A 14553-nucleotide genomic window follows, 5' to 3' on the forward strand; every position below is an offset into this window, starting at 1 on the left:
ATCTATCTATCTATCTATCTATCTATCTATCTATCTATCTATCTATCCGTCCATCCATCTATCTGTCTATCTACCTGCGCAGATGGGAGATATGGGAGCTTGGATCCAGGACCTCACAAGTGCTAGGCAAGTGCCCTACTGCTTAGTTACATCCTCGGTCCAGTTTCAACTTTAAAAAGGTTTTTACATCGCTACCACATGACGTGTACATGGGCAAGTGCGTCATGGCACATGTGATGAGGTCAGGGGATGACCTTGGTGAGCTTCTTCTCCCCCTCTACCATGTGAGTTTCAGGTTTTAGGGGCTGCAGCGCCATCACCAGGCTTGTGCAGCAAGTGCCTTAACCCACTGAGTCAACTCCATGGCTCAGCTTCAATTCTTAAAGACACTCCCAAGATTAATATCTTATTGCACGATGACAGAAAGCAGTAGACATTACTCACTGCTCTTTGGAATAACTGTGTGCCTTGCACAGTCCTGGTTGTTCATTGGTCAAGAACAATTCCTATTTAGGAGAATCACAATTTAGCTGTGGAATTTTAAATAGCCAGAGATCCTAACACAAGGGACAAGAGCCCAGAAAAGGGAGTGGAAAGAAGATTATCTTGACCAGGACTGACTTGAGACTTGAATTCTGCCTGCCAGTGTATTGTCGTAACCAAAATGGATAATCTTAATGCAGGCTAGTCACAAAGCATGTGCTCAGACAGGAGAGGAGGGTCCCTAAGATGTGTTGAGATCACTTCCAAAAAGCCAGGTTCAGGGAGCAGAAGCAGGCGGTGGACATGACTAAAATATGCATTACAATGTGAACAGCATCTTGAAAACAGCAGGTAGCAGTGGAAACAGGCTGAGCAGTGTGGAAATGGGTCTACACTTGGGTTTTAGACTACCCTGCCTGTCATTTGAGGAGAGAGTAAAATAGGAAAAGACTGGGGACTTGGGGTCATGTAAGATTTTTTTTTGGGTAACAGAAAAACATTAAAAATGTGAGATGGGGGTTGGCGATGTAACAGTCGGGCGAGTGTTTTCCTAGAATGCCTGGAGTCCTGGGTTTTATCCCCAGCATTGGCAAACTACATGCAGGAAGTAGCATACATCTATAATCCCAGCACTGCAGAGGTAAAGCCAGGAGGATCAGAAGTTCAAGGACATGTTCCTGGGCCTGGGATAGTTGAAACTCTGTCTCAAAACAAACAAACTCTACAGTGAGGAAAGAATAAAGAGCTGAATTTGGGAAAAGGCTCTGATTGGGATTTCCTCAGTTGGTCCCTTAGAGTAGTGAATGTTTCTTTTCTAATGTTTGAGCTTTATTCCACAACTGCAGGGAACTGTAAAGCACGAGCAGTTGGCATACTCTGATACCAGACTCCAAGTTTATCCCCACCTCTCAGGGTTCAACCCACCGTCTTACATGACAATGCCTGTAGCCATGAATTCAAAGTACAGACTGTCATATATATACACCAATATATACTTTTATATTATTCTTTTTTTTTTTTCAATCAGCTGGGGTATCCTGGGTTTCCTTGGAGAAACATACAATAAACTAAAAAGTATTGGCTCTTGAATCTTACTGGATTTGATTTCCCAAAGGCTTCAATGGAGTTTCTGAAAGGCACAGACAATGAGATAAGGACAATGAGAGAGCTAGGAAATGAGAAAGATTCTTCTGGAGAAGTGGAGCAATGGAAGGTGGTCAGGGGCTGGCAAGGTGACTCAATGGGTAGTTGCTGAATTTGAGTCCCAAGACCCACATGTTAAAAGGAGCAAACCAGCGAACCACTGAGTATAATTGTCACATGCCTTTAATCCCAGGACACTGAGGGGCCAGCTGATCTTGAGGCCAAACTGCCTGATCTACACAGTGAATTCTAGGACAGCCAGAGCTACATGAGACCACCCTGTCTTGAGAGAGAGAGAGAGAGAGAGAGAGAGAGAGAGAGAGAGAGATGGGGGAGAGAGAGACAGACAGACAAAAAGACAAAAAACTTCCAATAATTGTCCTCTACATGCCCACAGTAGTCCATGCAAAATTGGTTAAATATAATAAACATTTTTAAAAATTTTAAAAGAAGAAAGAAGAGGAGCTGGACCCTGAGGAGTCAGCAAGACTCCCAGACAGAAATCAGGGCATAAGGAACCTGAACCAGCCCCTGAGAAATTCTGTTAGTCAGTGCAGTGTCTTCAGAGAAAGAGACTTGTTAAATATCTCTTTTAAGCAAAGTATGCAGCCCTAAAGGGTAAAGTTCAGTCTTTTGATCACTAACATTGCCCTTCAAGAATATGTGATTTGACTTTCCCAATTTCCAAAAGTAGAAATTAAGTTGAGCTCCAGAAAACTAAAACATGTTCTTGTTTAACTGAGGTCTTAATCCATTTGATATTTAGGAAAAAGTGTCTGTTTGGAAGATGGAGCTGGACCTCAGAGGCCAAGAAAGATGTCTTGAGTGGGGACAAGTCTCTTCTGTGACTTTCTGCAGTGACTCCGAGAACAACACATGCCTTTGTATTGTCTGTTCAACTTTCTTTTACGTATTGTCTAGAGTAGGTGAACAAGTCTGATACTAACAGAATCCAGGAGTGGAGCAGAGACCAATTCTTGGAATCCCTGGATGACGAATAAAAGAACCAGGCCATTTCTGGGGCATTAATGGGTTAAGGAGGGTAGTTAAGACTTTTAGTGGGGAAACCAGCATATTCAGGGTAAATGATGTCCATTCACAAATACACAAATATGAAGAACCATAAGCAGGCATCAATCTCTCTCTCTCTCATCTCTCTCTCTGTTGCTAAATATTGAACTCAAAACTTATAAAAAGTGCTTTATAGTTTGTTTTATTCTTTAACTGTTCATTAAATTTGATTTAAAAAAAAAAGCTGAGCATGGTGATATACACCTTTAATCCTAGCACTCTGTAGGCAGAGGCAGGTGGATCTCTGTGAGTTCAAGGCCAAGCTGATCTTCATAGAGCATTCCAAAACATCCAAGGCTACATAGAAAGACCCTGTTTCAGAAACAAAACAAAACAAAACAAATGACAAAAAAAAAATATTTTAGCTCTTTATTTTGGAAGATCTAGTCAAGTCAAAAGGCTCATTTAATATAGAAGCATTCAAAGGGAACTATTTTGTTCTCTTATAATGAATATTAGAAGAATACTTCTAACAATTTCTTCACACAGACTTTTTGGGGTCTGAAGCTAGTGTGTAATGAAGAAAGCAGACAATGAAATGTACTGTTTTAGGGTGTGTGGAGGCAGCAGCGGGAAGCACTTTAGACCTACACCTCAGTGTGAAAGACCCCCGGAGGGTATCTTCCGTCTGAGAGACCCCCTCCCAAGGAACAACGAGACCAGGCGTTCGGATGCAATCAGCAAGAGGCTTTTATTTTAATACACGGGTACCCGGGGCGACAAAGTCTCTCGGAGGACTTGCGCGCCCCCTGGGTGGAAAGCTGGGGTTTTTATAGGGTTTTAGAGCAGAAGCACGGGTACAGAAGCGAGAAGCATGGTTACAGGGGGCTGATTGGTACATTTACATGAGACCACAGTTTGAGTCAGAGTTTGGCAGGGATACCAGGATTCCAGGAACTGGGTGGTCGAAACGGTCATGATGACCCCCTTAACTTGGCCCGCCACCTGTTGTTTTCCTTAGGACTCCTATCTCAACTGGAACAATCTCACAGATATCTCATGAGGGTGATTAACACAAACTGTTTTTAGCTCGACTGGGGCAGCCTGACCGCAGACATGACACAGCTGGGTTTCTCAGTAATTTTCCAGTTCCCCACCTAGCCTACAGAGTTTCTCAAAACAGTGGTGTCCCACAAAATGGCGTTAGCTATGTTTAACTTAGGGTGAGGCGGGGGTCTTTCAAGTGTATCCATTCATTGTCGCTACCGTTGAGCCCAGGAAGGATGACTAGTTAATTAGTTAATTAGAAGTTAACTAGTTAATTAGAAGGATGACTAGTTAATTAGTGTTAAAATGCTATTTTTTTTTACTATGTTGGATTAAAGAATGTATATCATTTTTTTTTAAAAAAAACATTCTGTTGTTTGCTTTTCCTCTTTAACGTATCTTCACACCATCTGACATTATGCATAGCTCAGGGCACAGATTCGTGGCTTATGTGATATTTTGCTATACAGCATGCATGGCTGTGTCCACTCACACCTTGTTGAGTCTATGTTTTATCAACGAGTTTTTGCTAATGCCGTTGAGTAACATGACACTGATTTTACCCTTGAAAATCTGTTTCTGGTGCTCCACCTCATTTACAAAGCACCTAGTACTGATGAGAAGGGGAGAGCGGGAGTGAATTACCCATTAAAACAGTGGGATGCTTTTTCTGTACAGAGCGAGAATGACCCACGCTAGCAGTACTGTTACAGTTATTTTTCACCTAACTGTGTTTGTTTCTCTGAGTCTCTCTTAATCTGGCTATCATACATATAATTAAGACTATATATATTTTTTTTAAATAATTAGCTCCACAGCACAAGAACTGAGCAGTTATTACTCTATCCTAATCCTCAAAGCTAATCTGGTTTCCTCCCAGCATACATCCCAGGAAACTTACACTCTGAAGCTTTTCTGCTGGGCTCTCTTTGCTGGTGTCTGCTGGAGCTCTTGCCCAATTCTGAATCCCCTGGCTCCCTCTTCTGACCCCTCCTCCTCTGGCTGGCAGCAAGTCCAGCCCTTTTCTCTCCCTTTCTCAGCGATTGGCTGTCAGTGGACCATTGAGGAACAGAGTTTACACAACATTGGGACAGGAGATTCTCAGAACAAGATTTGGAACCAGATAATGGGAATTACAGAAATCAGTATTTGAATTACACAGTAACCTATGCCCACACCTTTCCTTTCAGCTGTAAATATTCTGTGGTGAAATGACGTATGATCAGGATGTAAGTCTACTCCCCACTTTTGATGACCACTAAGTTTACATTTCTAGCTTTACAGTTCTTTGAACACATTTTGTTGTCCCCTTGGAACCTTATGACTACATAGGACTTTCGGTTTTGAATGAGTAAGTTTAATAAACAGGCAGTAAGAAAAAGTAAAAGTCTAGGGGATGCTCAAGTGGGACAAAATGGCCTGAGGATTCCTTTCCCAGGACTGGTGCCTAGGAGCTGGGGGAAGTCAAATGAAGCTCCAGATGACATCTCTCTTGTAACCACAGTTAGAGTACATGTGTGGTAAGACATAAGGACTCATCTTTCCTGTGTGGAGACTGCATAGTTCCATCATGTGTCTTTGCTACTTTGGGCCTATAAGCTAACATAACTCCTGTCTTTTCAAATGCGGGGGGGGGGGGAGTGACTGTCCACACTGAATCTGTGAGATGCGTGCATCCCACAGGGACTTGGGACCTCATAGGTATAGGCTCATTTCATCACAGGGCTGAGTTCACCATAAGCAAAAAGGAACCATGTGTTTTGTGATCATCTTGGCTGGCTACCTTGTCAAGATGGAGAAGGCACCCATGGGACTGGGCTACCATCTTGGTTAGTGATGCCATCAATATTGAGACAGCCATATGACATAGTGCACCTTGGTTAGTGACATCATGAAGGTGGTGAAGGCCATGAGACTTCATAGACAGGAGCCAAAATGACAGTACTCATAACAGTCTCCAGTACAACTGATCCCCCAAAGGGATCACCACACACCTTTTTATATCAGACCTAGAGGTAACAGTAGGTCTCCATGGTAGGTTCTCTTTGTTTATTTTGTTTAAATTTTGACACATTATTTTACATGATGTATTTACTGGTTTCTAGATGGGACAGGAGGGTTTTTTTCCCAGCTGTGTGCCTTCAACACTGGAACAAAGGAACTGGCACTGTGAAATGGCTAGCTCCTTGGAAAGCCTTTGTGAATTTGTTGTAGCCCAGGGGAACTTGGGAAGACACATCCCAAAGAGAACCTAAAAGATAGATTGCCAGGTGAGAGGTATGCTGCTGAGAGTGGGCAGTTATAACAGCTGGAGGCAAAGAGGAATCACCCTGCTTGGGTGGGAAGCTAGAGGAAGTTCAGGCTATGCTGGGCCTCAGGGCCTGCCTTTTCTGCCCAGGATCTCCAACTCTATTTTTCTCTAACTGACACAGAGTATTCTTTTTCCTCAAGACTCCTTTGTTCCATGTTTGTTGTCTGTTCCTGTTTCTGCCCCACTATCCCCTGAGTACTCCTGCCATCATGATGCTTTTCAGTTGCAGTCGTGTAAACGGGCTAAGGAAAAGAAAAGGGCGATGCCGGACGTTTCTACATTCATTTGGGTTTTATTGTTTCCTGTGTTCTGTACTCCTTAGATTACAGGTACTTAATCCAAGACTGCATGTGGTAAATTATAATGTAGCTTTCCTAATTCAGCAGCCTAATTAATAGCTCTCTTTTAAAAGGAAAATTGGGGGCCCAGAGAAATGGTTCAGCACTGGCTACTCTTCCAGAGGACCTTGATTTTTCTCAGCACCAACATGATGGCTTAGAAACATCCGTAAGTTTAGTTCTAGAGGATCTGATGCCCTCTTCTGGCCCACAGAGGCAACACACACACACAAGGCACACAAACATGGGCAAAACACCCATGTACATAAAACATTTTTATAAAAGAGCAAGTCACCCTGAGCGCTATCATGCTTGCCTTTTATCTAGGTTGAGAAATGTATATGGATTTAAAGATTATAAATGTGCGTAAAGTGATCAAAGGGAATGTTTAAAGGGAATTCACTAGAGGTTCAGCCGCAAAAGAGCCAATATCCATGCCTCACCGAATCATTACATTGTCCTACAACTTGCTCTCTTTATAAGAAGGAGGGGACTTATTTTGAAGTTGTATGATTTCATTTGCAGACACACCCAAGGAACTGCAGTATAGGCTTCCAAGACATTGGTCACCCCAAGTCAAGCTGGGAAGGATCTCACATTAGACATTGACAAAGGCAGGTGCTCCTGTCAGTTTGATCCTTTTTGGTTATGGACGCTCATTGCTACTCACTCATGACCTTATAAAGTTTAAGATATCAGAGGGTCACCCTTCAACATCAAGTACTTTGTCTCATAAACAGCTGTAGTGTGTGTGTGTGTGTGTGTGTGTGTTTTGTTTCTCATTGATCTTAGTTCTCAGTTTCTCAGTGCACAACCCAATAGGTAATAAGACTCATTTGGACAAATCTATACATACAAATTAGAAGGTATTTTGTGCCCAGCCATTTGCCACTATCAAACTATTCAATGTCAATCAATGGATTCAGTTTTATAAAAGAATAATACCCTTTGTGTATATGATATATTCTTTTATTTATCTCACTGGCTGAATTAAGGCATTAGGGTTAACTACAAGTCATCTATATCTGGCGTTGCATTAAAGAAATAAAAACAGCATTTCACTGTGGAGTCGTTTTATTGAGAGTCCAGGTTTGAATTCTTTAATTCATGCTCTCTATGTCCTCCGTCCTGTTTGTTGCATGAGTCTGAATCAGTGCCTTCCTGAAGGCTGTCTTGTGAATCTGTTTGTTGATGTGTCTTTCTGTTAATCATCATTCTAACAGGTGTTGTGATATGAGGAGCCTAGGAAATTGATCTCATAGAAAGAAGATGGGTGGTTACCTAAGTTTGGTTAGGGACAATGTGAGAAAAAGGAAGATGATCAAAAGGTATAAAGGTCGTTGCACTGGAGAGATGAGATGCCCATCATAGTAAGTTATTAGGTACCTAAAAATGCCTAAAAAGCTGGTGTGCTGCACTCCTCTAATTCTGTCACTCAGGAAGCAGAGACAAGAGGATCTCTTTGAGTTCAAGGGAAAGTGCATTTATTTTCTTTCCTTACTGTGATACCAATGCATTATTGATGATTCAGTGTTAGTCACTAATGATTTAACTTACAAATTTTGATGTCCTGTGTGGTGATGTCAGTAGTTAAAAGAGTGAGCTCATCCATGGAGAGAATAAAGAGGGTCCTAGGTCAAAAAATAGTTGCTCAGTAACTCCAACATTACAGTATTTTTGTTTTTGAGACAGGGTATTTTTTTTTTTTTTACACAGGGTATCTTTATATAGCTTTGGATGGCCCAGAACTCATAGAAATCCACCTGCCTCAGTCTCTCAAGGGCCATGATTTAATACATGCCACTGGGCCCAAACTCAGCATCATCACGCTGGATGTTGAGAACATCAATTTGATGACGTTTTGCTGTGTATCTTTTGTTTCTCTGCCTCTGCTCCTCACATGCAAAACCAAAGAGTGGTATGGTAGACTCCTCAGTGTACTGTGCATAGACTGTCCTGTCTTTTCTGTAAGATTCATCTGAGATATCCTGCAAAGCCTCATACTTGAACAGTATGTACACAGGAGATATAAGTTTGTTATACCAGCCTCTGTATGTAGTTTGGGTACAGCTTTCTTTTATTATGCTTGCATTGCACAGCACCATCCTGCAAGTTAAACAACGTCCACCTTCATAAAATCAGCTCTGGCTATTTATAAAAGACCATGACCGCTGTGCTCGGTGAGTGTAGGTTCTCCTTCATAGAAGGAGCGGGTAATTAAGGCCAGCGGACTATCAAGCCCCCTCCCAGCCAGTTGCATATGATTCTGCCCTAATCACATGTGGTGTTATGGTTTTTGGAAGGATCTAGTGAATGTATGCTGCAGAAGACTAGGGAGAGAGGGCCTCAGCTATGCAGCTATGGGGAGGTCCTCATACATATGGGTGAAGACTCACCCTCCCAAAAGTCACCCCCTTACTAATGCACTCTGTAAGTAAGCCAAATAAACTCGCTAATTCTCCAGAGTGAACTTTGACAGAATTAAACTTTTGCTTGTCATTGGGACATTGGGAAGAGAGAATAGTCATTGGTCAGTCCCCTTACTATGGAAAAAAATTCTCACAACTGATGGTAAGTTTATTTGTTAATGTTATCGTGTTTTGTGGCATTAAGAAAGAAAACCAGTAAGTAAAAGAAAGTGTTAGTGGGGTGCAAAAAATTTTAAAGATTTTGTGTGAATCTTAAGATGCATAGATACTTTCAGAATTGGGGGAAAAAAGCTAAAAATCTTATGCAAGTTATGAAGGTTTGAGCAATTTATTTAAGATATGTAAAAGACGAGACTTAGAGATCATATTAAAATTTCTAAGGCCAAAATTTGATATTGTGATATCAAACATCTGCCTTCATCAATGGGACTACAGGTCTGCTCTTAGAGATTACAAGAACTTGCTTAAGGAACAAAAATGCATTTCTGGTCAACCTTAGAAGTGTTTGGGCTTTTTTTTTTTTTTTTTTTTTTTTTAAGCAACCCAAGCTTTTTCAAGATATTATATTGTAGTTAAAAGCACCAGACTGCTGTAACTGACTTTCTAGGTGTCTAGTAAACATATTTGGAGCTTCTACTATGTGGTCAGAGGAGCTGAAAGGGAAAATATTTGCCTCTTACCTTCCAGGGTCAACTAGGTTCAAGGTAACTTTGAGACAGCACTTGAAACATTCTGTGATTGTGGAAAGTCATCTGTTTCCTTGTTCAGAGAGGATGAGGAGATTCCCCCTGGCCCCCACCCCCCCCGCCCCGTGAACCGTAACCAGTGTTCAATCTCCAAGAAGGAGGGTCCACACACAGATAAAATTTTCTCAGTGTTATCTCTCTCAGTTAGGTTTTCTGTTGCTGCAATAATAAAACCAACAAACGAATGAAAGTGACCAAAATTAACTTGGGAGAGAGGAAAGGGTGTATTTCCTTTTATAGCTTGTAGTCATCATCTAGGGAAATCTGGGCAGGAGCGTGGGGCTAGGGGCTGATGCAGAGACCTTGGAGGAGTACAGACACCATATCATATTTGGCACAGCTACTGCAATTGGAGTCACTGTTCAAATGTTCAATAGTTAACTGTCCTTCTCCACAAGCCATCTGTCTTCTTTATAGGACAAACAGGAGAGTTAGAGGGAAGTGGGGTAGAGACTGCCACTCCTTCATCTTGCAAGTCTTTAATGGTGGCAAGTGATTGATTTGAGATCTTTCCTAATGCTGTCTTGATTTGTAGACACTACTTAATCAACAAGTCCAAAGAGATGTGCAAGAATTTAGAACATTGATGGTAATCCGTTAGACTCGCCCTGATAATCTACTGTTAAGGGTTTTCTGGTCAGCTTTGTGTCAGCAATACTTCTTTTCTCGGGGTGTGTGTGTGTGTGTGTGTGTGTGTGTGTGTGTGTGTGTGTCTCCTGAGTACTAGAATTAAAAGCACGCACCACCATGACCTGTACTAGCAACTTCTTATCAGGGGGCTGGTGAGGATTATTGCAGAGTAGGTGTCTTTGTGTCTAGATTCTCACAAACTGTATGGTTGCCTCTGGCAATGCAGGTTTAGGAACCTAAAAAAACAAAAACAAACAACAGAAAATACAAACAACCAAACCCTGTTAGCAAGTGTCACAGGGAACTTATACTTCAGCTTTATCACTTTTATTTTCCTTTAAAGGATATTTCCATTGTGAATTATTTATTGCTTTGTTGTAATATAATATAAATTAGATATACGTTCGAGAAGAACAGGTGACTGACAACTGTGTGGAAATGCATATGGCTCAAGTCTTCAACTTTTCCTTCACTGGTTCTGGAAGTATTTTGGTTACTGTCCGCAGCTCCTGAGTTAGGAATGGGGACTCATGAATTCCTTCCTCTCCATGCTAGAACTCTAGCTGCCTACCTTAATTTTGTACAGGTCTCTGAAAGGAACCACAGCCAATTTAAAAGCATGATTACAGCCTTCCTAGCATGTCCAAAAGACGCTGCTTATCTCTGCTGCTCAGCAACGTCTACTTCCTAAAGTCTTTCCCCTCCATTTTCTAGAGAATGGTCCCTCAGCCTTGGGGAGGAGAGTTTGTTTGGTATAATTTTCAAGGAAGAATTGGGGGTGAATATGATCAAAATCCCACTGTGTGACATTCTCAAATAACATATAAGAACAGTTTAACATATTATGCTAAATTTACATGTTTGTACATAGGCACATGGTCATAAATCTGCCGACATGGTGGAGCCCTATGGAATAGAACAAAAACAGGGAAGAAAAGACATCTGTAAGCTGATTGTGGAACAATTTCAGTGAACTCGTCAAGTGAAGGAAACTTGAAAGTGTCAAACATCATATTATAGTGAATGCCTTTGTTATACAAGAAAGAAGGGAGAGAAGGACACCCATAGATTATTAGGGAATATCGAGGTCAGTTGTGTGGGAGAGTGTTGATGAGAACAAGATGGAAGAACAACACTTCTCTGAGGATTGGAATGGGAAGAACAGAAATGACAAAACTACAAGCAAAATGAAAGAAACGAAGCTGAATTTATTTTGGGGGGACTGTGCCACAATGAAGGGATCAAAAAGAAGCACCAAATCAAAGTAAAAGAAAACAGAACACAGTACCTAGATGAAGGTGAGAACTACGAAGAAATCCTCCTTTTAAAAATCTTCTTTTCAACATTGATTTGTTTCCTGCTGTCATGTAAAAAAGACCGTTTCAGAGCTTTTTTAGGTATAGTATATCACAGAGCACATAAGTAGATCTATTGATGTCATTTCACACAGCGTTCTCAGTGTGGAAGTAGGAACACACCATTGAGATGGGGATTGGGGGAAAGGGAAGAATATTATCAACATACATTGTCTGAAAAAAAATTAAGTAGAAATTAAGGGAGATAAAAAGTAATGAAAGAACCTTGTGGGAACAGGTTAGAATTAAAAATATCCTGAATTTGTAGGGGGATTAGCTCAAATGGTAGAGTACTCGTTTAGCATGTGAGAGGTAGTGGGATCGATGCCCACATCCTCCAGTTATTAGTAAAGTACTCTGAACTCACATTATGTCAATGTGTACCTGTTCATGTGTTCACGAATTGTGCATGTACATATAAATTTCATGGCTTTTTTTTTTCTTTCTGTGTTTGTTTTCAAGACAGGGTTTATCTGTGTAGCCTTGGCTGTCCTGGATTAATCTTGTAGACCATGCTGGCCTCAAATTCACAGAGCTCCACCTGCCTCTGCCTCCCAAAGTACTGGGATTACACGTGTGTGCCACCGTGCTCGGCTTCACAGCTTTTTTCATGAAAGACCATAGAAATACAACAGACACAATGAGCACATCTGGATAGTGAGTATCAGTTTTTAATATTACAGGTTATTTAAGGGTCCCCTCTAAGAAATAAGTGACTTCAGGTCTTAGTGTAGATTCAACTGAGCCTAGTAGAACTTGAAATGCCAAATATTCAGAGCATCCCAAAATGATATAGTAACAGGATATTACGAGGACTCATTTGTCATCCTGATGGGCTGTCACTGCCCATATCTGTTCATCTGAGTGCCAAAATCATGAAAGGAAATAATAAATTACAAATTATTGAAAAAAATAGGATTTCCTGAGCTTCTTTTGATGATGCACAAGCACATAAGTTAAGAGAGCTGCCTCTTGCCAAGGGGCAGACTGCTGAATGTGGCGGAACACTGGAACTAAGCACCTGCCACTTGGCCACTACACAGTAAATATAGTTCAGGTGGGAATTCAGTAGAGCTCAAATTTGAATGAAAAAAAAAAATCATGGGAAACATTTTGGTGGCCTAGAAGTGTCTTCCGTCAGGCTGCTTATTAGTTGCAGGGAGAAAACTCTGCTCACATATTGACTGGCTGGACTGTGGTGATTTGAACCAGCTGTCGTGACAAGGGAAGATGGAGTATCTTCAGATTCCGTATTCCCAAGGATGGGTGCACTTGAGCATTATTCCCCTCACAAATCTAAGTTTCCATCACGGCTGTGGTATATCTTTTCTTGTTGATGTATGATATTAATGAAGTTTATGATAAGGAAGAGTCTATGTTTTATACGGCATTCTTCCAGGGGCTGCAGAGCATGAACCCAATTTTGAGGGGGAGGAAGCTATCACACAAAGCCCAAATTAGCAGTGGTTCATTTATTTCCTTATCTTTTAAATGTTTTCGTGTGTATGAATGTTTTGATTGTATGGGTGTGCACTAAGTGTATGACCAAGTGGTTGGCATGGAATACCCTGGAACTGGAGGTACAGACAGCTAGTGTTCTTGGGTGCTGAGCCAAATTCCCAGCCCACCTTCCACTTTCTTAAGTGAGCAATGACTGTGACCTTCAAAATGTGGATTTCATGAGGTACACAAAAGGGTGCTTTGGAGATGTTAGAGGCTCGAGGATGCTAAGGCACGGCATACAGCTCCTCTTCAAGCCTGCATCCTGCATCCTGTATCCCGGTGTGAAGAGAGAGAGGCTATAAACTCCACAACTGCATCAATAGAGAAACTTGAATGCAAGTGAATGATGAAAACAAACAATCCCACCATATGTAAAAGAAAATATATTAAATGGATAATTATACTCTGTTATAGTGAAATATCTTTACTTTTAGAAAATAAGCTCTTCAGAGGAAAGGACCATGATATATTAACTTGCCGCTTAATTCTTTTGTTTGTTTGTTAGTTTGTTTGTTTGGCAACTGGGGTGGGTGTTGAGCAATGGAGACAGTAAGAAAGGAAGAACAAACCAGAAAATAAGGGCCTGTGGAGGAACAGGGGAGAAAGAACAAACAGATAAATTCTTATAAAAGTATGTATGGCTTTCTTACAATTCTTATTCTTACACATCTCCCATAAATTTGAAATTACTTTTGAGCATAAAGTTTAAAAAGAAACTCTTAATGGAGCTTTAAAAGTAAGGAAATTTGAAACTCCTGTGAAGTAAAAGCTGTGCTGTTTCGTCTGTAAAGGTCAATCCACAGCCTTAGCAGCTGAAATATGGTGACTTCTTTGGGTAATTTCGGATCTGGCAAGACATAATATAGAGGTGCCCGACGAGGATGGGATTCGAACCCACGCGTGCAGAGCACAATGGTTTAGCAGTCCATCGCCTTAACCACTCGGCCACCTCGTCACCCACGTCAGCTGTTACCTTTGCCTTCATCTTTAAGTCTTGTTTTGATGACTTTCTCAAACTTCGATTTTGTGATCTGTGTGGTGGTATCAGCTTTCAACCCGAAAGACTACTTAAGGAATCCTCATATGTGTTTTTTTGTTTTTGGTTTTTTTTTTTTCTTCCTCCAAAAGAGACCCTTTCTCGTTTGGATGGCCCAGGTGTAGCGCCTGCAGTGTCCATCGTGTCCATCCCCCGTAGTCTTCGTTTCTCGGTGCTACACTTACTTCCAGCCACGGTGAAAACCGTTCTGCCGTCCCTGAACCCCGTGTTCTTTTCACCGGGCCCGCAATGTGCGTGCTAACCATCCCCAACCGTCCTCCACGTGCCATAGCTCCCGACTATCTACTGGGCCTTACGGATTGTTATTTTTAAACTGAGGATAAACGTTTATTCGTTTTCCTTGAACCCTTTTCCTTTTCCACCACGTAGTCTAAGTCTGCGGAAATTTTTATGCCCAACCCGTTGGATGTTTACCCTCAAAAGCCTATTGCAATAGAAGATCCTTCAACTGTTCTGATTTTTTTTTTCTCTTACCTGTTTTAGTAATTATAAACTCGTGT

The 14553-nt window shown here is 41.3% G+C and overlaps 1 non-coding gene across 1 annotated transcript; it reads right to left on the reverse strand.

Annotated features, from left to right (window-relative positions):
* Positions 1-13869: 13869 nt before the first annotated feature.
* On the reverse strand, positions 13870-13951 carry Trnas-gcu (transfer RNA serine (anticodon GCU)). Its single transcript has one exon. It is a non-coding gene; the product is annotated as a tRNA-Ser (tRNA).
* Positions 13952-14553: the final 602 nt, after the last annotated feature.

The sequence above is a fragment of the Psammomys obesus genome, unplaced genomic scaffold (assembly GCF_907164565.1).
Source record: "Psammomys obesus unplaced genomic scaffold, mPsaObe1.curated_primary_1811, whole genome shotgun sequence".
In the NCBI taxonomy this organism is placed as follows: domain Eukaryota; kingdom Metazoa; phylum Chordata; class Mammalia; order Rodentia; family Muridae; genus Psammomys; species Psammomys obesus.